The 24521-nt window shown below is 41.4% G+C and overlaps 2 protein-coding genes across 4 annotated transcripts in view; one reads left to right on the top strand and one right to left on the bottom strand.

Moving 5' to 3' along the window:
* LOC106607715 (ankyrin repeat domain-containing protein 6) overlaps positions 1-24521 on the bottom strand; it is a 59508-nt gene that overhangs the window by 32735 nt on the left and 2252 nt on the right. The window contains exon 1 of one of the 3 annotated variants that reach the window (XM_014204970.2): positions 21172-21572. The exons of 1 other annotated variant lie outside the window; for it this stretch is intronic. The gene's annotated coding sequence lies outside the window, so the exon portion shown is untranslated. Of the gene's footprint in view, positions 1-21171; positions 21573-24521 lie in introns of those variants that run through there. One more of the 3 variants, XM_014204966.2, reaches the window with a different exon arrangement.
* ube2j1 (ubiquitin-conjugating enzyme E2, J1) overlaps positions 21657-24521 on the top strand; it is a 47649-nt gene continuing 44784 nt past the window's right edge. The window contains exon 1 of the mRNA XM_014204702.2: positions 21657-21776. The gene's annotated coding sequence lies outside the window, so the exon portion shown is untranslated. The remainder of the gene's footprint in view (positions 21777-24521) is intronic.

Raw genomic sequence — 24521 nt, 5'->3', positions numbered from 1 at the left:
ACAAGGCACTACAGAGGGTAGTGCGTACGTCCCAGTACATCACTGGGGCCAAGCTTGCTGCCATCCAGGACCTCTATACCAGGCGGTGTCAGAGGAAGGCCTTAAAAATTGCCAAAGACTCCAGCAACCCTAGTCATAGACTGTTCTCCCTACTACTGCACGGCAAGCTGTACCGGAGCACCAAGTCTAGGTTCAAAAGGCTTCTTAACAGCTTCTACCCCCAACCCCCAAGCCATAAGACTCCTGAACAGCTAATCAAATGGCTACCCAGACTATTTGCATTGACCCCCCCCCCCTTTTACGCTGCTGCTACTCTCAGTTTATTATCTATGCATAGTCACTTTAACTCTAGCTACATATTACCTCAATTACCTCGACTAACCTGTGCCCCTGCACATTGACTCTGTACCGGTACCCCCTGTATAAAGCCTCACTATTGTTATATCACTGCTTCTCTTTGATTCTTTTTTTATTTAAATTTAAATGTTTTACTTACCAATTTTTTTCCTATTTTAACACTTATTTTTCTTAAAACTGCATTGTTGGTTAAGGGCTTGTAAGTAAGCATTTCACTGTAAGGTCTACAACCGTTGTATTTGGCGCATGTGACAAATAACATTTGACGTGATTTGAACAGGATACATCGCCCAGTCCTAGTCCAAAGTCCAAAAGTCTAAAGTGTTTTAACACCTCTAGATCGGCTTCATTTTCTAGCACTTCATCTTCAATGGAACTTAAGCAGTCAGTTGTCAGTTGGTAGGTGCCAAGAACGATAAGCGAGGAGAAAACTGCACACCTCCTGAATAACTGCACAGCACTTGATATCCATGAAGCATGTCAGGAAAACCCACAAACGCTATTCTGGTTGACAGAAACAAACGATTCCCCAGGGAGTCCAGCGTAATGTTTTCAGACACCTGGCAACAGAAACAGTACGGGGAGCCAGCCAACACTGCCGGGCCTTCATGTACTGTAGAGTGAGTCAGAGCAATGCTCACCTCCACCTGAGACATGCACACAGCACAGCACTGGATGGAGCCGGTCCAAACAACAACATTACATCCACACAGCACAGGATGGAGCCGGTCCAAACAACAACATTACATCCACACAATGAGACCTATAACAAACGCGCTAGAATGAACGTGTTTGTGCTCTTGTCATTCTAAGTCGCTGCCGGCTGTCTCTAACATTCCCATCAGTGAGGGCACTTTCTCCCTCCATTTGTTTAAGCTCACATCCATCCACCACAACAACAGTAAGTCTTTCTTTAGCATGCTCTGGGGCATAGACTAGCCTAACACACAGGGATTTAACCTCTTGTGTTCTGGACCAGCTGTAGCTCTACTCTAGAGATCTCCCTCTACTCTTACATAAACCTTCCAGAGCTAGCGCCGATGGGGACAGAGGGGGTTACATAAGAAGCCATGAAGCCACAGCAAGATGAGAGGAGCCTCTGGATTGAAAAAGAAGGCCTTGCTTGTGTTGTTTTTTTATGTCTCAGGGCATCTGCTGGACCAGTTTCACTAACTCAGTGAGCCGCCAGCTTGGCTGGGACCCTTATTGCTTGGGTCAAGCATCTTTGTTGTTTGTAATGAAGTAAGCAGAGACAAGATTCCTGAGTCTGACCCCAAAGGATTGTGATCTATTTAATTTTCTGGCAGCATATAATTTGTTTTATTTTATTTTTTACATTTGACTGAAATACAACTTGTAGCTGTGGCTTCTTTGGTCATGTTCTATGCTGTAGGGGTGTTCCCCAGCGGAGTATGGAACAGGGATCAGCGACGTGATTAGACAATGACTGAGACGAGCACTCAGTCCAGAGCAGGATTGGCTCCCTAGTCCCCAGTATTTAGTCAAACTCAGCCATCTGTCTTTCCCCACCCCCACTTCCAGCAAACAGAGGCAGAAACAGAGAGAGAGAGAGAGACAAAAGACAGAAAGAGAAAAAGAGAGAGAGAGGGAGAGAGAGGGCAGAGAGAGGAGAGGGCAGAGAGAGAGAAGAGGGCAGAGAAAGAAAGGGCCGAGAGAAAGAGAGGGCAGAGAGAGAGATAAGGAGAAAGAGAGAGATTAAATCAAAACTTTGACCCTTTTGCTAATCCCAAGATCTATTTCAGAGCTCATAGCCCCGGTTCCTCCAGGGGTGGAGCCTTGGAAACCTCTGACACACACAGATCAAGGAGTTTATTTCTGAATCAGAGATTTATGGTAATCACTAATCACAAAATCGAAATAGTCAGATAGTTTAAATAGTCTAAATATAGATCCTATACTTTCAAATGACCCAATTCCAAAAGTCTATTTTGGGCGACTCGTGAGTGTCAGCCTTGAGGAAAGACTCCAGGGCTGTTGTTACTCTGAGGTAGTTGGACAGTGATAATTAAGCTGTTCTGTGTGTGACTGATGCCTGCCAGATGTGAGACTGGAGATAACGCTAACAGCATTTCGAAGACACTCAACATCAAAGGTATTCCCAGGGGTCGTAACCTCTATAGCAAGCCAAGATTTCAGCCTCATATGCAGACATTGACAATAAATAAGTGAGGTTTAGGATGTTGTCACAAGACCAGCGCTGCCACAGTAGTATACACACACTTCCAGCTGTGGGAAGATACTGTACTGACCAAAGACTCTAGACTCTGGTCAATCTAGTTATCCTAATCATCTGATTTGGATTCATTGTCCTGGACCACTGAACAGAAAAGGCCCCTTGTGTTAGTCAGAGAGAGGCCAGTCAAACACAAATCTCTCTCTTTCCCTCTGGGTAATTCCACGGAAATGGAATTACGCTTTGACTCAGATTTCTCACTTTAAAATGTATGCCAGACAAAAACCATTGATTTCAAAGTTTAACAAACCATATAACTCTATGCACAAGGACTACTTTGAACACAAACAATTTTACAAAAACACATTTACTGGAAGACCTGCGCAGGTGCAAAGTTTGGTAACAGAAAACCTCCTTCGTTTTTTATGTGACCACCTTTTCCAAAAACTCTGTTAAATACAGATGTAGGATCTTCATTTGAGCCAGTTTCTACAGCAGAAATATTATACTGCAGCAACAGAAAATGTGAATTATTATATGGATTATAATTAATGGAATTTCTTTGTATTGGTTGCTACATTTTCCGTTAGGACAAATCAAGTCTGCCATTTTAAAGTGGAAATTACAAACTTTAAAAGCCTTTTTAAACCTCACATTCACTACAAGTTTTCATTTCCTGTAGCGCAGGGAAATTCTCAGCAACAAGTGTGATCAAATTAAGATCCTACATCTGTATCTGCTCCGATTAAGTTTCAAATTGGTTATTGAACTAGAGTAGGTGAAGTGGATTTACATTCAGTAACGGAATTACGGTAATGGAATTATATCATGGGTCCCTGATCTGTACTATACAGAAATGCATAATTATCGATATGAATATCATTCTCTTTATGGTGATGTTTCCTGAATAGGTACACAAAGGTAGAAATATGCAATATCCTTATTTTGCATATTTGGATATTAGCCTACACACTGGCTATTATTGTAATGAACTCCGCCCCAAACAAGACCACATTTGGTTGGTCCGGACGAGACCAAATCTGAAACAATCATAGACAAATATGTTTGGAAATCACGGTACAGCAACGTAGAGTACAGTGGAGTAAAGTACAGTACAGCATAGCACAGTTCAGTAGAGTACAGTAGAGTACATACAATAAGGTTCTGTAGAGTAGGGTACAGAACAATACAGTACATCATACTGTACTATACTCTAGTGTGCTCTACTGTACTGAACTATCCAAACTTGTGAAACATAGACGTCTATGATTGGTTCAGATTGGCTCCGGCCAGGGTCAACTGACCAAATTTCAACTACTTTTCAACATCCATGGACGTCCGGTGTCGGTCGGTGCTCAGTGGGTGAGGATGCTTGTTACAGTAAATGGAAAGAGGGTAGGTGTCAGTAAGAGCCAGGAGAGGTGACATTAACTGGAGAGAGAGAGAGAACAGAGAGTGGCAGTGAGAGAGAATGAGAGGGAGGTGTTGTCCAGACTGTTTTCACAGTCTTGCTTTGACCACCAGACGACAGAAAGCCGAAGAAAAAAAATGATGAGCTGAACATAACAGTATGCCAGTGAAAGGGAGGACAGTAGCATGTCCTTTCTATCTACTGTGATTTACCATTGTGGCCAATTCAATTGCAGTAATTCTGTTGCTGAGTTTTAATCACTTACAGTTTTTTTATCGCTTTGGTACTATTTTCACAAGTATGTGGTCAAAGTTCACAACTCTTAGTACAAAAATCAAAATAGATCTTCAAAAAGGCTGTTTAAAAAAAACTTTAAAGCACATTTTCAATTGACTAAGTACAACAGACAACACTCGCACAGTAACCTTTCTTTATATGAAATTCCTTTTAGTTATCCAAAGTGGGTGTGTGAACACCTGCAATTTCGTTCAACACGGAGCAGGATAGACAGCAAGGGAGAGGAAGAAATCAAAGAGCTAGTGGAAAAAGGGCCCGTCAGAGAGGTGGGCATGGGCCCAAACAATCAGGTCAAAGAGGTGGGCATGGGCCCCGTCAAAGAGTTGGACATCAGAGAGAGAGGGGGAGGCAGACGGCAGGGAACTGTTGTCTAATGAAGTCCGGACCATCGTCGTTGACCACGTGGTAAACAGAGGCCTTACAATTGCAGAGGCTGCCAAATGAGTTCACCCCATTCTGAAAAGATACATTCAATCTTGAGAACATTTCGGCAAGAAAACTGGTAAGTCTGAAGGATATGCACTATGCTTTACCATTACATTTACAGTAAATGAATTTGTAATGCATGTAAATTCACAAAACATGTTACAGTATGATCTATTGACAGTATACTCTGTTCTACCCTCAGAATTGACAGAAGACCCCATGGTGGTGTCTGTGGCCGTGTGCTGACCGACCAGCAGGAGTGGGCAGTGGTGGAAATAATGAGGGCCAGGAATGACATACGGCTGTCCGAAATAAAGCAGGCCATTGGGGAGAACGATGACGCCAACGTGGCATCAACCTACCAACATTCACCCGCCTTTTGAAAAGACACCAGGTATCTATGAAACCCATTTACCCGGTGCTTTTTGAGAGAAACAACGACCGGGTGAAACAACTGAGGGCCGAGTATGTTCAAGTACAACACTATATACTGTATTACTGATACTATTTTATGCACATGCTATTTCACAACATATTGGAACTATACTGTAAAAATACATTTTTTAAAGGGTGATTGTGAGTGATGCTACTGTGAACCATCACAAGTATACACTACATGACCAAAAGTATGTGGACACCTGCTTGTCGAACATCTAATTCCCAAATCATGGGCATTAATATGGAGTTGATCCCCCCCTTTTCTGCTATAACAGCCTCCACTCTTCTGGGAAGGCTTTCCACTAGATGTTGGAACATTGCTACAGGGACTTGCTTCCATTCTGCCACAAGAGCAATAGGGAGGTCGGGCACTGATGTGCAAATAGGCCTGGCTCGCAGTCGGTGTTCCAATTCATCCCAAAGGTGTTGAAGTAAAGGTGGTCTAGAGTGTTTTTTTTCTCCTCTGGTTGCATGTGACATGCTGGTAGAAATTAGGTAAAATGGATTTAAGTTTCCCTGCATTAAAGTCCCCGGCCACTAGGCACACCGCCTCTGGATGAGCATTTTCGTGTTTGCTTATGGCCTTTTACAGCTTGTTGAGTGCCCTCTTAGTGCCAGCATCAGTTTGTGGTGGTAAATAAATGAAGAATGTGGCGAAAAATATAGAAACTCTTGGTAAATAGTGTGGTCTACAGCTTTTCATGAGATACTCTACCTCAGGCGAGCAAAACCTTGAGACTTCCTTAATATTAGATTGTGTGCACCGGCTGTTATTTACTAATAGACAGAGACCGCCACCCCTTGTCTTACCGTAGGCAGCTGTTCTATCTTGCCGGTGGACTGAAAACCCAGCCAGCTGTATGTTATCCATGTCGTCGTTCAGCCACAACTCGGTGAAACACAAGCTATTACCTTTTTTAATGTCCTGTTGGTAGGATTGTCTTGATCTGAGTTCATCCATTTAGTTATCCAATGATTGCACGTTGGGTAATAGGTCTGATGGTAGACGGGGATTACTCAATTGCCGTCGGATCCTTACAAGGCACCCCGACCTACGTCCCCAATATCTCCGTCTCTTCTTCATACGAATTACAGGGATTTGGGCCTTATCGGGTGTCTGAAGTAAATCCTTTGCGTCCCACTCGTTAAAGAACATTTTTTGTCCAGTACGAGGTGAGTAATTGCTGTCCTGATATCCGGAAGCTCTTTTTGGTCATTAGAGACGGTGGCAGAAACATTATGAACAAAATAGGTTACAAATAATGCGAAAACACACACAATAGCGCAATTGGTTAGGAGCACGTAAAATGGCAGCCATCTCCTCCGGCGCCATCATCAGCTCATTAAGTAGTGAATGAGGACATTCACTGTGATGTGGATGACAATTTATGGCCAAATGCTCAAGACAGGCTTGACGCAAATGAATGCGTGCATTACATTTGATTAGACAGTAGACCTACTGTATGTGGCAAATATATCTGAAAAAAAAAATATTGATTACACATTGGGTATATATTATGGAAATTATAGATTATCTTTCAATTTTGTTGGGTAATGTAAGCATATTGCCTAAAACTGTGATCTGCTGTAATTTACAGTACTGTAGCATATAACTTTCAACATTTCTAAGGGCGATTTGAAACTTTTATCTTGCATTATATGCTATTGGATTAACTGGTAGTTAAAATGACTAAATTGAAAATATATTAAGCTGTGTTTTGGTGATTAAACCAATGTTCTATTACATTTCCCAATAAACTTATATTTTGAATCAAATGGTTGTGTGATGAGATGTTTACATCCAAATGAATGCACAAAATGACAGGTTTTGGATGAAAGAATGGCTGCGTTTCAAGTGGGACCAGTTTTGTACTAAAAGTTGTGAAAATGTACCACATACTTGTGAAAATAGTACCAGTACCAAAGCAAAAAAAAAAGAATAATTCATTACCAAACTTTATATCAGTAAAAACACTAACTAATTGGTAGGTCTAGCTTTACTGCTTACTTATGTAAACTTTCATTATCCTCCCTCATGAGGGAGAGAAATTAGAAAATATCTTAAAGATATGTGGAGTTTTGGTAATAGAATTACAAAGCAATGTTACTTAAACTTACAGTTCAGAAGGCAAATGATTTCTCCAACTAAAAATAAGTTATATTTTTGGGCAAGGGCATTTACTTCAGCATTATTATGTTTTGATGCATTTCAAAGACCTGCTTTTCATCTGTTTGACCAGAAATCAAAGCCTTTGCTTATTTAAAAAAAATGTATGATGGAAAATTGTCTATATATATTTATTTCCCTAAAACAGACTCTTAGCTTTCATTTGACACGCTCCTATGAACTTCACGTTGCTGCTCACGGGTTCGTTTATATGGAAATGCCCCTCTACACACACACACACACACACACACACACACACACACACACACACACACACACACACACACACACACACACACACACACACACACACACACACACACACACACACACACACACACACACACACACACACACTAGCAAGTGCACAGCAAAGGGCCTGCCAGCCTTGTCACCCAGTCTCCAGCTGCAGAGGGCTAACAAATGTTTGTGTGAAATGAAGGCTGAGGCACAGCCTGAAGAGAAGACTTACTCCCCCCACTACCACTGCTTTGTTTGGAGCATCTCCTTTCAGCCTGCCTCTGAAAAGAAGGACCAAACATCAATATGTTTCAGCAGCGTGGGGTGGGGGGGACCATCTCAGACCCACATTGTTTTTAAAGGACCTCTTGGCCGCAGAGACTCAATGTTGCTGTTTCAAAGCTAATTTCTACACATTTTTCCAAGGCTTATGCCGTGTTCTTCATGCTATGTGAGTGACTGAAACATAACTAAATCAATGGTGGCCCCATGACTGTCTGTTTTATTTTGGTGATTGTTAGTTCTCAAAGATAATCATATTTGAAAATACACTGAACAAAAATATAAACGCTACATGCAAAGTTTTGGTTTCATGACCTGAAATATCCCAGAAATGTTCCATTGGCAGAAAAAATATGATTTATCTCAAATTTCTTGCACAAATTTGTTTACATCCCTGTTAGTGAGCATTTCTCCTTTGCCAAGATAATCCATCCACTTGACTGGTGTGGCATATCAAGAAGTTTATTAAACAGCATGGTCATTAATACAGGTGTACCTTGTGCTGGGGACAACAAAAGGCCACTCTAAAATGTGCAGTTTCGTTACACAACACAATGCCACAGATGTCTCAAGTTTTGAGGGAGCGTGCAACTGGCATGCTGACTGCAGGAATGTCCACCAGAGCTGTTGACAGAGAATGTAATGTTCATTTCTCAACCATAGGCCGCCTCTAACCTCATTTTAGAGAATTTGGCACTACGTCCAACCGGCCTCACAACCGCAGACCATGTATATGGAATTGTGTGGGCGAGTGGTTTGCTAATGTCAACACTGTGAATAGAGAGCCCTATGGTGGCGGTGGGGTTATGGGCAGGCATAAGCTACGGACAACGAGCACAATTGCATTTTATCGATGGCAATTTAAATGCAAAGAGATACCGTGACGAGATCCTGAGGCCCAGTGTCATGCCATTCATCCGCCGCCGTCACCTCATGTTTCAGCTTGATAATGCACGGCCCCCCATGCCGCAAGGATCTGTACACCATTCCTGGAAGCTGAAAATGTCCCAGTTCTTCCATGGCCTGCATACTCACCAGACATGTCACCCATTGAGCATGTTTGGCATGCTCTGAATTGGCGTGTACGACAGTGTGCCAGTTCCCGCCAATATCCAGCAACTTCGCACAGCCATTGAAGAGGAGTTGGACAACATTCCACAGGCCAGTCAACCACCTGATCAACTCTATGCGAAGGAGATGTCGCACTGCATGAGGCAAATGGTGTTCCCACCGTGTACTGACTGATTTTCTGATCCACCCCTCCTACCCTTTTATTTAAGGTATCTGTGAACAACATGCCTATCTGTATTCCCAGTCATGTGAAATCCATATATTAGGGCCTAATGAATTTATTTAAATTGGCTGATTACCTTAAATGAACTATAACTTGAAATTGTTGCATGTTGCGTTTATATTTTTGTTAAGTATACTTTTTCCACTTTTTTTACGTTACAGCCTTATTTTAAAAAAAATATTAAATACATTTTACTCAACAATTTACACACAATACCCCATAATGACAAAGCAAAAACAGGTTTTTAATTTTTTTGTGTGCAAATGTATAAAAAAAAGATCACATTTACATAAGTATTCAGACCCTTTACTCAGTACTTTGTTGAAGCACCTTTGGCAACAATTACAGCCTTGAGTCTTCTTGGGTATGACGCTACATGCTTAGCACAGCTGTATTTGGGGAGTTTCTCCCATTCTTCTCTGCAGATACTCTCACGCTCTGTCAGGTTGAATGGGGAGCGTTGCTGCACAGCTATTTTCAGGTCTCTCCAGAGATGTTCGGAATCTGGCTGGGCCACTCAAGGGCATTCAGAGACTTGTCCCGAAGCCACTCCTGCATTGTCTTGGCTGTGTGCTTAGTGTTGTTGTCCTGTTGAAAGGTGAACCTTCTCCCCAGTCTGAGGTCCTGAGCACTCTGGAGAAGGTTTTCATCAAGTATCTCTCTGTACTTTGCTCCGTTCATCTTTCCCTCAATCCTGACTAGTCTCCCAGTCCCGGCCGCTGAAAAATATCCCCACAGCATGATGCTTCCACCACCATGCTTCACCGTAGGGATGGTGCCAGGTTTACTCCAGAAGACAAGCTTGACATTCAGGCCAAATAGTTCAATCTTGGTTTCATCAGACCAGAGAATCTTATTTCTCATGGCCTGAGTCCTAAAGGTACCTTTTGGCAAACTCCATGTGGGCTGTCATGTGCCTTTTACTGAGGAGTGGTTTCCGTCTGGCCACTCTACAATAAAGGCCTGATTGGTGGAGTGCTGCAGAGATGTTTGTCCTTCTGGAAGGTTCTCCCATCTCCACAGAGGAACTCTGGGGCTCTGTCAGTATGACCATTGGGTTCTTGGTCACCTCCCTGACCAAGGCCCTTCTACCCCGATTGTTCAGTTTGGCTGGGCGGCCAGCTCTAGGAAGAGTCGGTGGTTTCAAATTTCTTCCATTTAAGAATGATTGAGGCCACTGTTCTTGGGGACCTTCAATGCTACAGAAATTTGGAACCTGTCTTGGAGCTTTACAGACAATTCCTTCAACCTCATGGCTTGGTTTTTGCTTTTACATGCACTGTCAACTATGGGACCTTACAAAAAAGAACTGTTTTCACTTTGTCATTATGGGGTATTGTATGTAGATTGAAGAGGATTTTTTAAAATTTAACCCATTTTAGAATAAGCCTGTAACGTAAGAAAATGTGGAAAAAATGTATAGCTCCATTATCTTTTTACATACTTTATCTGGTTTTAGTAATTGTATGTTTTTTCAAATATTTTTGGGAGTGGTGGCCTGTCGCTGCTCTATTAATATAGGCGAAACACCTTAAATCCTCTGCGCTAAAACACTTAATGATAGCAGATGTGGTTGTGTTGAAAGAGCAAGGAGCTGTGGGTAATGACAAGCGTTTACTGTACCAATAAAGAGGTTTAGAGAACCTGCAAGGCAAAGGAGTGAAGAAATATATTTTTATTGTCCAACCAGGCTATTCACTTGTTCAATGGCCTACTATTTATGTCAAAAGGTGCACTTCTGTTTTACAATCACACTAACCACACAATTCCCTAAAATGTCAATAAAAAATACAAAACATAGCAGTAGTAGGCTAGTAATCCATCATTAAATGGCCCCTTCCTTCCTCTCCTTCTCATTTATCTTGTACGTTGATAATAGGCATTGTCTCACCACCTGGGAAGTGAAACCGTAATCAATGTAAAAAGAATCTCATCCATATAACACTATCTGGTTTCCTCATCTCATATAAGTTTAATGGGCCCCCTGCCCCAGACGTCCATTATGGGTCATCCTTTCCCAGTTACACACCTGGTGCCGCGCTGACCTCTCCATCACACTGGCACGCTAATCAGCTCCCCGGGGATCCCCAGGGAACCCAAGAGATGGCCAGGCAGGGGGAAACAGCTAGGCAACTCCTACACACACTGACTGCATGCATGAGCGCTTTCATGATAAACACAAAACTGAAGACACTGGCTATACTCCAATGCACAATTAGGCGAGGCCTATGCATCACCCTCAGACAAACCTAATTCAATCACACATACTGTATTAAGATTGATTGGATAAAATGGGGATATTATTTACAGCACAATGCATGATCGCATAATTTCCTCCCTTTATGTCACAGTTTTAATGTCTCTTGTCGACATCTTTAATATGTAAAACTGAGTAGTTGGTTCTGGTTTCTCTGCATTACAGTTTTAATATGGTTGAAGAGAATTCTGATTAGCCCTCTTAAAGGCGTCCGCATGCTTCCCAGCCGAAACGTTTTGGAAGACTTTGTTCATATAATATGACAACATTTTGTGCAGTTTATTTTTTTCGGACTTCGGTAAGGGTTTTTTCAGCTGTTCGGGCACACTACATTTTTTTCTTGAGGCAAGCCGAAGTTGGTAGCTGAAGTCTATGCCCCTTCGTCGGTAATTGGTCAACGGTAGTGTTACGGTTGTCGTAAGGAGAGGACCAAAATGCAGCAGGAATATGTACACTCATCTTCTTTATTATGGACAAAGAAGGAAAAACCCAAAACAAACATGTATACACAACGACGAATAACAGGCCGGTAAGGCACAAAGCTATACACAGCACAATCTCCCACAAACTAACAGGTGAAAACAGGCGACCTAAGTATGACTCTCAATCAGCAACAAGGATGTACAGCTGTTCCTGATTGAGAGTCATACCAGGCCAACACAGAAATACAAAACTAGAACAGCCCCTTAGAAATACAAACACAAGAACATACCCAACACCCCGGAACATATAAATCAAATACCCCTCTACAATACACACACACTCCGAACCACCTAAATCAACTACCCCCTCTACATCGACACTTACACCAATAAACCCCAGAAACACTCTACACAAAATATCCCTCTATCTAAACACATACACAAAACCATGAAAACAAATACCCTCTGCCACGTCCTGACCAAACTACAAATAACAAATAGACCCCTTTACTGGTCAGGACGTGACAGGTAGGGATTATTCAGTAAAGTCTTTGTTGTCATTCAATGAGAAATCAATCAATCAAATGTATTTATAAAGCCCTTTTTACATCAGCTGACATCACAAAGTGCTGTGAAATGAATGAAATACTGCACCAAACATCTTAGTTAGATGTAAAATTGCATGACTAAGACCTCCTCGACTATTTTGAGGAAGTGTATACTCGCTACAGCGTCTCTAAATGGACAAACAGTACTATTGCCGCTTTTTTCTAATTTTTCAAGTGAAGGTCTTTTAAAGGAGTAGCCAGTATACCCTTCCTCAAAATAGTCAGAATGAACCTGAAATAACTCAAGAAATCTGTCATTCATTTTCACGTTTTTGCCAAGGAGATCTGAGAGATCGTGCAATTTTACATCTAACTAAGAAGAATACCTTTTTTTTTTAAAAAAGGTTTACTCTCTCAAAGTCACAAGTGCACAGGCACCTAGCACTGTTTGGTTAGCATGTTTCTGCAGTGCACATGAGATGGAGTTTGCTTCCATCTCATCGTCCCACACACAATAGCAGACCGAACGGAGGGTGGTGCGGCAGGTGCCGCTTCTCCTCCAGATGCTGTTATTTTATCTAAATTATCAGGTGTACGCCGACTCCAGCCAAGTAATTCTTGCAAAGATTTAAAGTACAATTGTGTTTTATCTCCAGTACATTGCCACGATTGTCAGTTATATAGCTGCTCTACTGATAATCTCAGTGAGTCCTTGCTGGGATGACACAACCAATCTACTGTCGAGGAATGCCAACATCCCAGACAAACACATTGGTTCACCGTTCCATGGAAGCGGACAGTACACAGCATACTGTACCATAATGTTCTGAATAATGGCCAAGTGTACCTCGCTCCCTATTCTACTGAATCGGTTAGGAGTAACAAACACAAGTCCAACATATATTGGAAACTGCTAAACTACCTGTTCACCACCCTCCTGCTCTCCGGGGATGTACACGTCAATCCTGGGCCTAACACCACCGAGTGGAAAGCAGTGGATGGCTGCGTCCTCAAAACACCGCCGTCGCGGAAGTGGGTGAGTGCTATGATTTCTCTCGAGTCACCCGGCTCCAAGATGAAATTTGACTCCCCAAAAATATCCAAGTCGCTATACATGATCCCCGAATACATTTTAGTCATTTAGCAGACGCTCTTATCCAGAACGACTTAAATTGTATACATTTTTTTTCTTTTTCGTACTGGTCCCCTGTGGGAATCGAACCCACAACCCTGGCGTTGCAAACACCATGCTCTACCAACTGAGCCACACGGGACTGTTGTGGTGACTGTATTACCGCCACACCGGTGGTCAGGAGTCATGAAGGCAGTCAAATTCCACGTGACCGTTTAGTAACGGTAATTAGGCTTCTCTAAGCTCTGATGCTGCTGATGGTCATTAGTAGCCTACCAAACTTGATAACTGCCTGGTACTCAGAACTCTATTGTCTCTCTAATCATTCTGGCATCAATGCAAATGTGTTTGAAAATCTAATCAAACACTTCATGAGAACCCATGAGCTCATTTTGTGCAAGCTATACACGAGAAAACAGAGTGATGGCCTCTACTAAACAGAGGAGGTACCCATCAGCTTTCTATAGGCTAGGCCTACTATATTTATTTCTAAATGTTTTCCTAATATTAAGCACATTGTTTATCTTTACGACAGGAGTATAGCCTACCTGGCTGGCATGAAAATGAACCACGGGAAAAGCGTCCTCCATTCGCTATTTAAGTGCATAGAAGACATTAATTTTCCCCGCTGCCCCTGTTTTGAAAGAGGTGCATGATAATGATCCATTCTAAATCAAAACAAATTGAACACGTATATGTAAAGACAAGATTAAATCAAGAATAGTCTGATTAGCCTATCACTTGTGAATTATGCCCAGCATAAACTGCCTTTTATTTGTGCGACTTTTTCAAATGATAGTCGCCCACCTCATGTAGCCTAACCCATAGGCCTATATGTTTTGATAAGGTTTGTAATCACAACAAAAGTGGGCAAATAATACATTCTTAAAATTAAGCACATGAATCCGCTTTACAAGGGGTTTAGTGCCTAACTGGCATACATAAGCAGAGCTTAAGTTTCAAGTTTGGGGAAGATAATTTTCACCATAAAAATGCACTCAATTTTGATAATGGTGTTTTCCCGCTCATGGAACATTCGTGCTTATAACCTACTGCCATGTGCGCATTGCTGTACTAATAATGTGAAGAAATAGCCTAATAGTCTATCAACATTTTAAGGTAAATGTTCTGATCTGCTACGTCAGCCACATTGCTTAAAAAAGTTTTTTTGATGCTAGTGGTTGTATTAATTTGGCATCTATTGCATCCCACAACTGTCCCAGACTATGTTTGAAATATTTATTTATCGCACAGAATAGAATAGTTTGACTTTTGTGCTATGGGTGATAGTAGATTGACATAGGCTAGTGCTTTTGCTGTTCGTTAAGCCTACTCATCTTGTTGGCTGACAAAGTAAATGTGGACAGTTCTTCCAATATCTTCAATATGCACCTCCGAATTGGATAAGAATGCGCACAGTTGCGCCCCCGATGTGTCTGTCTTCACTTGTAGCCTGTGAGAAAGACCCGATCAAGTGATGGAGATCCATGTGAGTGAGGGGTGCTTAAGCGCACAACGGCCACTGGCTGCAAAAGGTATGTATTTTCTGGGGGTGCATTACGGCCACAAAGGCATTATCAGGTGCTTGTCAAATTGTGAATGAGAGACTAATGAAGAGTGTACAACCTGCGCAAAAAAACTGAGCAGAGCTCATGCCTTTCAAGCGACTTTTTTCAAATCATCATTAGTCACATCATGCAGCCTTGCAATGTATAAAAAATCTAAACATAAAGCCCAACTTTGTAGAACAACTAAAGTTTCCTTAACTCTAAATGAAGCATATAGGAGTACCTATTTCTTTGTTAACTTTTCAACACTGAATAGCCGCATGTGCACACTCCCTCAAATCATTTGGAGGGAATATTTATATTTTATTCAGCTTTGTTGTCACGTCCTGACCCTTGTAAGAGGTCATTTTCTAAAGTAGAGTATGTCAGGGTGTGACAGGGGGTGTTTTTGGGTGGTTTTCTATGTTTTCTATTTCTATGTTTAATTCTAGGTTTCTATTTCTATGTGTTTTTTTTGGGGGGGTTGATCTCCACTTGGAGGCAGCTGGTCCTCGTTGCCTCTAATTGGAGATCATATTTAAGTAGGTTTTTTTTCCACATGTGTATGTGTGCAGTTGCATTCTGTTTAGTCTCTGTACCTGACAGAACTGTAAGTTGATCGGTTCCTTTTGTCATTAGTGTTTTGAGTTAATAAATATCATCATGAGCACTCAACATGCTGCGTTTTGGTCCCCTCTATATGACGCCCGTTACATTTGTTCAATTGTTTTCTTCATAATATAAAATAATGCCACGGAATCCTGCTAAATGAAGTAGTGTAGCCCACAGCCATTTGGCATAGCCAGATCAGGATCTAACATAAGGACAACTCAGAGTATGCTATTCTGTTCTTCTGAAATAGACTAGATGTTCTTCATATCATGCTTCTTTAGACATGTCCACAATAAATAATGGATTTATTGTGAAGGTGTAGGCTATGTTACATGGATTTATTAGACTTTTTAAAATGTAGATGTTCCAAAGGTGTGTGTGTGTGTGTGTGTGTGAAAGCCAGGAGAGCTAAATATGTTTGTTAATTAAACTGAGACCGACAGTTATTTGCTTGACAATCACCGGCTGACGAAATTTCGTGACCGCCACAGCCCTATCTCCGACTCTGCTTCTGGCACACAAAATGTTTTAAATAGTTCCCCGCATCCAGTGCAAGCGCAAGGGATAGTTAATTGTACTACCGAACTACTTTTTTCAATGTGTAAATCATGCTTGAGTCATCTGGGACCCACAAGCTAATTCCAAGCGACTACTAGGGGGGCACTTGAAAATTCGCAACGTCATTCCAAAAAGTGATAAAATTCAACATCTTCTCACAGACTTCCGCTGCCTTTCAGAGACATGGCTCCATCTGCTGCTTTGATTGTGCCTGGCTACAATGTTATCATGAGAGACAGGATTTAAGGAAAAGGAGGGGGTGATTTATATTAAAGAACATATCCGATGTAAACAAATTGATAACGTGATAATGAACTATGTATGGGCCTAAACGTTACACTGTCTCCCCAAATGTCTTCTACCATTATTGGAATGTACACACCACCTTCCACCAAAAGTGTTTTTTTTTAAATCCGTTTAATAACATACTTAGGGAATGTGATTTTGGGAAAGAGGTATCTTAATGTGAGATTTTAACATTCATTATGAAGACAAGTCTTTGTAGGAAATCCCTCAAACGGATCACTAATACCTTTGAACTCACACAGCTAGTTAAAGGGCCAACCAGGGTGACTAAAACACATCTGGTGTTCAGTAATAAACCAGAAAGAGTGACTAAATCATTCAATATGGTAACTGGGCTGTCTGATCATAATCTGACACTCATAGCCAGAAAGCTTTCTAAGTACAGGTTTAACCTCTCTACTGTTAGAAAGCTTGATCAGCTCAGAATACCTAAGAGTGAATTAAATCATTTTGAAAACATAATTAAGGGAATTAACTGGAATGATCTCTTGTCCTATACAAATTATGTGGAAGCTGATAGTCAGGCTTGTCTATCCACAATCCAAACTACAATAAATGGCTTCCTAAAGAAAATCTAATCCAAACCTGGCCAAAAGTTCACTTTTCCTTGGTTAAATGGAGAAATCTGGAAACTGATGAAAGAAAGAGATCATGCTCTAAAAACAGCCCTAAAGTCCAAATTATAGGGAAATTATAAATTGATCTGGGAGAATCTAAAGTTAACAGGGAAAGACCATAGTAACACTGCAAAAAGACTAGAAATCGATGTGAATGACAGGATGCAGTCGAACTGGCAACAGCCTTCAATTCCTACTTTGTTGACTGTCAAGGTACTGACACAAAGCCCCTCCACTGGTTTCTTGGGCTCAGCGCCAGTGAATGATTCTCAACCTGTCTTCATCATAAGGGAGGTTTCTGAGTCAGAGGTGAACAAGGTGATTAGCTCACTAAAGGGGTGGTGGGGGGGGGGTTCCAAGGGTCTGGAAGTCGGCCATAATAACATCCATCTTTAAATCAGGTGACCCTGCTGACATGAGTAACTACAGGCCCATTAGTGTACTACCTCGAAGGTTGCTGAAAAGTGTAGCAGAGCAACTGATTGCCCACCTCAAAAACAGTCCCTTCACATTACCCTGCATGCAGTTTGGCTTCTGAGCAAAACACTCCACAGAAACGGCCAACTGCTTTATTCTGGAAAATGTGAAGTCCAAGATGGGCAAAGGGGGCGTTGTTGGGGCTGTGTTTCTAGACCTAAGGAAAGCTTTTGATGCTGTTAACCATGAGGTTCTTGCAATGGACATTTTAATGTTTGTGCTTTTCTTATAACTAATTTCTGTCTTCTATTCACGTGCTGTTCTAATAACCAATTTCTGTGTTCATGCAAGTGGCTGACTGTACAAATCCTCATTATCAGTAGCTGCAATTTGGCAGTACGCCCAGAACCTTGTTTTGAGAATGAATGAAAGATATCTCAGTTTCAAGGACTCAGTTTAGAGAAAGAAGCCTTGTGAGGTGTTGGTCTGTCACATGTTATGAACCAGTATTGGTCGGTCACATGAATGAAACAAAACAGTAATGATTCATTAATTATGCTAAATCATGCAAATATAACTTGTCTGTGTATAGTCGTATATAAGACAACTTCTGGGTCTGCCCAGGTGGAGCTCCTGATTGACATGTGTAATATGGTGCATTGAGTTGGTTGGAACCTCTCCAGCACACTGACAATAAACAATTATTCATTTAAGATTGACTTTGAGTATCCCTGTGTATGAATTTCCACGATGTTCTCATCACAAAACTGTCCAAGTTCAACATTTCCCCCGATGCCCTGAGATGGATGAAATCATACCTTGAAAGCAGAACCCAGTGTGTCAGAGTGAGCAATGAGCTGTCGCCCACCCTCAGCTATGATGTGGGCGTGCCCCATGGGTCAATACTGGGGCCCCTCCTGTTCAGCCTGTACATTGAATGGTCTGCCTTCTGTCTGTACTGGGTCTGAAGTTCAAATGTATGCAGATGATACAGTGATATATGTGCATGCAAACAACAAGCTGCACAATAACTCACCACTGTAATAGTCCATCTTACAAAGTGTCTCAGTGACTCATGTTTGCATCTCAATGGGAAAAAAACAGTCTGCATTTTCTTCACAAAGAGGGAAACTGATGCTTCTGAGCCAGATGTCTATGTATCAGGGGAGAAGCTCCAGGTGATATACGATTTTAAGTACTATACCTTGGCCTAATACTTGATTCTCTTAAAAAGTATGTGAAAAAGGGTAACTCAAATAACGAAATTCAACCAAATCTAATTTCCAATTCATATGAAATTGTTTGACTACAGAGGTAGCAAAACTATACTTCAATGCTATGATACTCCCCCACTTAACATACTGCTTGACTAGTTGGGCCCAAGCTTGTTGTACAACATTAAAACCCATTCAGTCTGTATACAAACAGGCTCTCAAAGTGCTTGATAGAAAGCCCAATAGCCATCATCACTGTTACGTCCTCAGAAAGCATGCACAAAATCTTGTGCAATATTCAAGATCCTAAATGGTCTGGCTTCCCCTCCACTTAGTACTTTAGTCAAACAGAAAACCCAAACCCATGGCAGCAGATCCACAAGGTCTGCCATGAGAGGTAACTGTATAGTTCCCTTACAGAAAAGCACCTTTAGTCAATCTGCTTTCTTTGTGAGAGCTTCCCATGTCTGGAACACACTGCCATTAGACACATGCAACTGCACCACCTATCGAACCTTCACAAAAAAAAACCCAGAAAGACATGGATAAAGGTCAATCAGTCTTGTGAACATAATGCCTAGCTGTGTATTGCCGCTTTCCATGTTATCTGTAGCTTGTGAGGTGTGGAACCACTTTGCTGCTTTTATGTATTTAGTTTTGTTGCATTTTGTGCCATTTCTCTGACTGTGCTACGTGTTGCTTGTCCTATGTTGCTCTGCATGTGCTCACTGCTCATTGTTTGCCTGTATTGTAATTGTTTTCAATAACCTGCCCAGGGACTGCGGTTGAAAATTAGCCGGCTGGCTAAAATCGTCACTTTTCCTTAAATGTTGATTAAAGTGCACTGTGCATGTAAATAAAACTCAAACTCAAACTCAGGATGTTTGATGCAGTATTTGTCAATGAAAAAAACCATTTGCATGAAAATGAGTCTCTCATTGAAAGACAACAAAGACTTTATGGAAGAATCCCTACTGTTGACCAATCACCGACGAAGGGGCGTAGACTTCGGCTCCGAACGTCGCCTTGCCTCTAGAAAAATGCAGTGTGCCCGAACAGCCAAAAACAAACAAAAAAACCGTCTTCATAATATACGCACAAACTCTTCCGGTTGGGAAGCATGCGAACACCTTTATCCTCTTCTGACAGAGCTGTGACTCAGAAATGTCTACCTAATCTGTCATCACTAAAGTGTCCAGCAGCTCCATTTTTATTACCTTTATTTAACTAGGCAAGTCAGTTAAAAACAAATTCTTATTTACAATGACGGCCTACACCGGCCAAACCCAGACAACGCTGGGCTAATTGTGCACCGCCCTATGGGACTCCCAATCACAGCCGGTTGTGAAACAGCCTGGATTTGAACCAGTGTGTCTGTAGTGACGCCTCAAGCACTGAGATGCAGTGCCTTAGACTGAACCACTCGGGTGCCCAAGGAACGCTTCAGAGACTGTCTCAGAGTACCCTTCCCCAACAGTATGTTTTACAGAAAATTACAGAATTTGACTTCTCATGTCCTTATTTCTTACCATCCATAAAAGCACATAAAACAATCTAGCTGGAGGAGGCCAGGGTAATGAGGGGAAAGAAATTAGTTTATAATTCAACAAACACAGATCAAATCTACTTGAAACAGACAGTTAGCCCTTGGAGTGTGGTTGACACTCAATCATGCCCTTATTTACATAAATGCACCACCTTGGAGTGTCTTTCTAATGATGAAAGGCAATAAGCTTAACTATTCTGCATATGAAAAACAGTGAATGTATTTTCCGCTTCAGAATGGATTATTTAACAATCTAAAGCTATCCAAGAAAACAGAATAATTTCTTTACATTTATATAAGCTTTCTTTCTATTAAATGCGGTTTTGTACAGCCTAAGGGATTTCTGCTAATGATTTCCTCTTAGCACGGTAATTACCCTCGACCTGTAATTGACTCTGACAATAATAAGGCCCTTACTTACAAGCTCTGCTTACAGTCCACTAAGATGCAAAATGTGGCTGTCTGTGTATATCTCTCTGATATGCCTGTTTTTTTCTCAACTTTCCCCTCAATTTAAAAATGTTCTCCCTCTCCTTCACCCTGTTAGGCTAGTACATATACTGAAATAGATAATACATTATTTTATTCATATAGGCCTAGATATACAGTATATGGCATTGTCGTTGGTACCCCTTGGGCACGTGGATTTCTACTACCCATCTGGGACCAGAGATGTCCCGCTAAACATAAAACTGTTCAAAAGGCATCAATTTTGGTCTCAAACGATCAATAATCCAAATGGCCAAGAAATGTAATTTGACCAACGCAGCATAGGCTACACATGGTCCCAGATTTGAACATGATTAAATAAAGAAATCAAAGAAAATATTTGATCTGCTCGGGGTAAAACATACATCATAGCAAAAAGTATCAGATATTGAGCTCATACCAAAATGTTCCACGCGTAATTCGCCAGACGAACTCTCCGTTCATTACAAATCCTTGGAAGATAAACCCGATTCGAAGAATGAGAAGTGGTGCGGGCTATTTACATAGAAGGACAACAAGAAGCTTGAGGGGTCTGTCGATGGCTCCGTAGTTTATCCAGGCAGAAAGTAAAAACAGATGGGGCGGGAGCTACGCGCACTGAGTCCCAACTCCCAAGTAAACTCAGTCAGAGCCTGTCTTCACACTACCACCCGCTCTGTCCAATTTGCATATCAATAGATCTTGTGACAGCCTCTGTTAATGAGGTAAAATGAAGGAGCGCTGATACAATCCCACTATTTGGGAAGAGAAGCAGTCCATCGGTTCTGCACCCTGCGTCACCCTATGGGGCAGCAACCCTGTCACTGGCCTGTCACTTTATTTCCTACTAGAAAGTGAAAGGCAATTCCGGTTCTTTCTGTGCTATCCTCAACAGGCTACTCATGTCATGCTATGAAATGCATCTTACTGAGTAGACTAGTTTATCATTAACCAGCAATGACTCCCAAAAAATTGGATATTCAGCAATCAACTTGGCAAATCATACTTTACAAGCAACTAAATTAGGTGAGTGGGGCATGCAAGATTATCCAAATCTGGATCATGTTTACTTTGTCTTTGAACTACACTGTTGAAATTAAGTGAGTTCTAACACTAAAACTAGTGGCAACTGAGCTGCCACCACCTTAAATGAGACAACCTTAACTTTGCTGGAGTATTGAAACACATGTTGTGAGACAGATGGGAGGTGTACTGAAACATTCATTCTGAGGTGTTCTGAAACATCATATTCACATGGTGTGTTGTAATGCCAAATAATGAAGAATTGTGCAACACCTTGACAGAGATGGGTAGCACGAACACGGAAAAGGTTGAAAATACTTATGGTGTTTCGAGTCCTGCCTAGAGCAGAATTAACTCCCTTCTGGAGTTTCCAAAATCTCTAAATGGGAGTCCCCTTTCTTATTGCATATTAATTATATTGGTAACCCTTTATTTTAAGGGTCCATAATAAACCATTTAAGGCCATTAAATTGTGTTTTCATCATTTAGTAATCATTACTCCCACATTAATAAACCTGAAGACTGGTTGAGCGCACTAAGGCAGTGTTTTGACAAGCGAAAGACCTGGGTTCACATCCACCTTCTCACAAATACATTTACATTTTAGTCATTTAGCAGACGCTCTTATCCAGAGCGACTTACAGTAGTGAGTGCATACATTCCATACATTTTTTTCTCCGTACTGGTCCCCCATGGGAATCGAACCCACAACCCTGGCGTTGCAAACACCATGCTATACCAACTGAGCCACACAGGACCTGTGCAATACTAGTGATGAAGGCCCACTTTACACATGTTCAGAAAGTATTCACACCCCTTGACTTTGTCCATTTTATAGAACATTTTGTTCTATTACAGCCTGAATTTAAAATGTATTATATTGAGATTTTGTGTCACTTACATACACACAAAAGCGCATAATGTCAAGGTGGATTTTTTTGTTGTTGAAATGTCTTGAGCCAATTACTGGAACTTGATCAACTGAGAAACAGCTTCTGTGAGAGTGTGGCAATCACAAGTTCAACTCTTTTGAGAGGTGGGTATCTTGCTCTCTCCTCACATTCCAGAAGAAAAGGTGTGAAATAAAATAAAAGTTTGGGTGTCCTACCCTTAGTGAAGGGATAGTTTCATACACAGAAACCACATGGAGAGTGGCAGCCTGTCCCCATGACGGTAGCTGCTTAAGGTCTAGCCTCCGTCATATCCTTTCACCTAGACGATGTGAGCCAAGCTCGGGAGGTTATTCAAGTGCGTGAGCGTACACAGATATCTCTGCCTGTGGTAGAGCGAGCCCTTTGTGATTCCTGCTCTACGCCCTGGAGATGTGGAGATGGTTGTAACCTGACCTACCAGCAGCTCTCATCCATGGGAGCCGTGAGAGATTCTTGTGTTGGGTTGACCTGTAGCTGAGGCTAACGGTAGCACAGCGGCTTTGTTTGACCACATTAGGCAGGGTTATAGCTTAGGTGTGAGAAACATATTTTGTCTGTCCGCCTGAGCCGCCTTGGCTTTGACCTTATTTTATTGTTATTTTTATATATATATATATATATATATATATAACTTAAGAAGCATGAGCACCCTAACAGGTACAAATAGAGTCGTACAGTGAAGTACTTTTCTATTATATTATTTCATCACCCAGGTAACAGACATTGAGTGTACAAAACATTAGGAACACCTTCCTAATATTGAGTTGCACCCCCTTTGCCCTCAAAACTGCCTCAATTTGCTGAGGGCATGGACTCCACAAGGTGTCGAAAGCCTTCCACAGGGATGCTGGCCCATGTTGATTCCAATGCTTCCAACAGTTGTGTGGGGTGGCAGCGTAGCCTAGTGGTTAGAGTGTTGGACTAGTAACTGAAAGGTTGCAAGTTCAAATCCCCAAGGTACAAATCTGTTGTTCTGCCCCTGAACAACCGCTGTTCATAGGCTGTCATTGAAAATAAGAATTTGTTCTTAACTGACTTGCCTAGTTAAATGAAAGTTGGCTGGGTGGTAGACCATTCTTGATACACACAGGGAACTGTTGAATATGAAAAACCTAGCAGCATTGCAGTTCTTGATGCAATGCTGCTGGCACCTACTACAATACCCCATTCAAAGGCACTTTTGTCTTGAATATTCACCCTCTGAATAGCACACAAACATTATCCATGTCTCAATTGTCTCAAGGCTTAAAAATCCTTCTTTAACCTGTCTCCTCCCCTTCATCTACACTGATTGAAGTGGATTTAACAAGTGACATCAATAAGGGATCATAGCTTTCACCTGGATTCACCTGGTCAGTCTATGTCATGGAAAAAGTAGATGTTCCTAATGTTTTGTACACTCAGTGTAAGTCATTGCATTGTAACCTGCTGTACTTTGAGGGTAGAATTGCCATAGGTTATCGGTCTGTCTGATTTGTGCACGTTAATACTTTTAATACTGAGCCTTATTGTATGATATACCATGTGGCAATAGCATTTATGTTTTGAAAGCGTTCAATACCCCTCGAGTTAGCAGTGTTTGTAATATGATGCAGGCCATTAAGACAAACATACGTCACTTAACAATACTCAGGGACCTAAGGCAACAGCGGCCATTTCAAAGCAACAAGCAAGGTAGAACATTTTCAGATGAACCTCCAAACTTGTAAAGAGTAGGCCTGATATCTGTTTAGAAGTAGGTAACTAATGGGATGTATTCATCAAAAATCAAAACTTAGTTTGTTCAATAAAGTTCCCAAATAATTGAAATGTAACT

This window comes from Salmo salar, chromosome ssa06 (assembly GCF_905237065.1).
Source record: "Salmo salar chromosome ssa06, Ssal_v3.1, whole genome shotgun sequence".
Taxonomy (NCBI): Eukaryota; Metazoa; Chordata; class Actinopteri; order Salmoniformes; family Salmonidae; genus Salmo; species Salmo salar.
This window is presented reverse-complemented; position numbering and strand designations above follow the sequence as displayed.